Here is a 3,322-nt window from a genome sequence, read left to right as displayed (position 1 = left end):
CTCTTTAACTACCTTAGTGACCTCTGCCAGGGATATGGGTGCACCCACCCCAAGGTCTTCAGGCGCTGGCCCCTCCCCAGGGGACATGTTGGCCGGGTTTAGGAGTTCCTCAAAAGTGCTCTTTCCACCATCCGACGATGTCCCCATCCGAGTTAGCAGTTCCCCTCCCGCGCTGAGAACAGCCTGGGGTAGGCCCTGCTTTCCCTTTCTGATCCGCCGGATGGTTTGCCAGAACCTCTTTGAGGCCAACCGAAAGTCCTTCTCCATGGCCTCCCCGAACTCTTCCCATGCAACCGCTGCAGCTGCAGCCCTCTTTGCCTGCCGGTACCCGTCAGCTGCTTCAGGAGACCCCTGGGCCAACCAGGCCCGAAAGGCCTCCTTCTTCAGCTTGACGGCTTCCCTCACCCCCGGTGTCCACCACCGGGTTCTTGGGTTACCGCCGCGACAGGCACCGATGACCTTCCGACCACAACTCCTTCCGACCTCAACTCCGGAGGTGTGAGTTGAAGACCTTCCGGGCAGGATCCTCAGCGAGACGTTCCCAGTTCACCCTCACAATACGTTTGGGCTTGCCAGGTCTTTCCTGCCGTTTCCCACGCCATCTGATCCAACTCACCACCAGGTGGTGATCAGTTGACAGCTCTGCTGCTCGCCCAAGTGTCCAAGACATACGGCCGCAGATCAGATGATACAATTACAAAGTCAATCATTGATCTTTGGCCTAAGGTGTTCTGGTACCAAGTACACTTACGAACCACCTTATGCTTGAACATGGTGTTTGTGATGGCCAAACCGTGGCTAGCACAGAAGTCCAACAGCAGAACACCGTTCGGGTTCAGATCGGGCAAGCCGTTCCTCCAAATCACCCCCCGCCAAGTTTCACTGTCATTACCCACGTGACCGTTGAAGTCTCCCAGGAGAACTATAGAGTCGGCAGGAGGCGCCCTCTCTAGGACCCCTCCAACCGACTCCAAGAAGGCCGGATACTCTGAGCTGCTGTTCGGTGCATAAGCACAAACAACAGTCAGAGCCTTACTCCCCGCAACCCGGAGGCGCAGGGAGGCGACCCTCTCGCTCACCGGAAAAAACTCCAACATAGCGGCGCTCAGCCAGGGGCTCGTGAGTATCCCCACTCCCGCCCGGCGCCTCTCACCCTGGGCAACTCCAGAAAAGGACAAAGTCCAACCCTTCTCCAGGAGCTTGGTTCCAGAGCCCTTGCTGTGCGTGGAGGTGAGCCCAACTACATCTAGCTGGTACCGCTCCACCTTCTGCACCAGCTCCGGCTCTTTCCCCGCTAGCGAGGTGACGTTCCCCGTCCCTAGAGCTAGTCCATGCTGCCGGCGATCGGCTCGCCCAGTTCTTCCACCTGGCCTGCCGCCTGGTCTGCACTGCACCCGACCCCGATGGTTCTCTCTGCAGGTGGTGAGTCCACGGAGTGTGTGTGTATATATATATATATATATATATATATATACACACACACATATATATATATATATATATATATATATATATATATATATATATATATATATATATATATATATATATATACACACTCGTAGTAGCAGCATCCCACACTTACAGACAACAAAATGAAATAAACTAAACACACAAAATAAAATAACAAAAAAATTTTAAATTTTTGTTTACATATATATTTTTGATTTTTGTAAAAAAATATATATGTAAACATATATATATATATATATATATATATATATATATATATATATATATATATATTCATTTGTTTACATATATTTTTTTTTATTTTTGTATATATCTGTTATCCCTGTTCTTATTTATTTTATTTTGTTATTTTATTTTGTGTGTTTAGTTTAGTTTATTTCATTTTGATGTCTGTAAGTGTGGGATGCTGCTACTACGACAACAAATTCTCCTTGGGGATTAATAAAGTACATTTCATTAAATTTAATTTTCATTCATTTCATTTACTTTTCATTCATTCAATGAACGTAACTCTCTAATGAGGTAGTATGGCACTATAAGCTCCTTAAGATATAATGGTGCATCACCAGTTGAGGCTTTATAGGTGAGGAGTAGGATTTTAAATATAATTCTAATTCTTACAGGAAGCCAGTGGAGAGCAGCGAATACAGGAGTAATGTGATCCCTTTTTCTCGTCCTCGTTAGTACTTGAGCTGCAATATTCCCTAAGGGAATAAGGTAAATAAAATTGGTCCAAATACAGAACCTTAAGGAACCCCATAACAAACGGCAGTGGTCATTGAGGCTTCATTATTTACAAAAACAAACTGAGATCGATCTGATAAATACGACTTGAACCATCTTAATGCTGTACCTCTATTACCAATCAACTGGTCAAATCTCTATCATAAAATGTCATGATCAATAGTGTCAAATGCAGCACCAAGGTCTAACAGGACAAGTACAGAGACGAGTCCATTATCTGATCCATTAGTAATTGTCACTAGTGCCGTCTCTGTGCTGTGGTGCTTTCTAAATCCTGACTGACTTTTTACATTCTAATAGTTTATTTGAGAAGTATCACATAACTGATTTGTGACTACCTTCTCCAGTATCTAATATAAGGTTAGAAATAGGTCTATACACCTCTAAATCGAGGGTGGGCTTCTTAAGGAGAGGTTTAATTACAGCCACTCTAAAAGACTGTGGTACATAACCCGTTCGTAAAGACCCATCAATAATATCTAATAGGGAAGTGCCAATTAAAGACAAAACTTCTTTAAGTAGTCTCGTCGGAACAGGGTCCAGGAGACAGGTAGAGGATTTAGAAGTAGAAACCATTGAAGACAATTGGTGGAGGCTAATGGGAAAATATCTATCCAAACACACATCAGGGCCCATAACCGCCTCCAAGTCCACACAACCTGAAGATGGACCGGCAATAGCCAAGGCCAGGAGAACATCAATCCTGCCTTTAATATTCAGAATCTTATCATTGAAAAAAATCATAAAATCATTACTACTAAGCTCTGTCGGAATACATGGATCCACAGAGCTAAGACTCTCAACCAACCAGGCCACAGTGCTAAAGAGAAACCTAGGGTTATTCTTATTTTTGTTTATTAGTTTTGAGTAATAGGCTGATCTGGCATTACGGGGGGCCTTCTTATATATTCTCAAACTATCCCGCCAAGCTAAACGAGACTCCTCCAGACCATTGGAACGTCATATGCGCTCAATCTTCCACGATGCTAACTTCAATATGTGGGTCCAAGGGTTATACCATGGAGCTAGTCTCCTTTGTTTAATAGTCCTCTTTTTTAGAGAAGCTATCAAGTTCAGAGTCACTCGTAATGAGCCAATATTACCA

Source organism: Clinocottus analis, unplaced genomic scaffold, assembly GCF_023055335.1.
Source record: "Clinocottus analis isolate CAN_PGR_092001 unplaced genomic scaffold, fCliAna1.0.p SCAF_21, whole genome shotgun sequence".
Lineage (NCBI taxonomy): Eukaryota > Metazoa > Chordata > Actinopteri > Perciformes > Cottidae > Clinocottus > Clinocottus analis.
Note: the sequence above shows the minus strand (reverse complement) of the source record.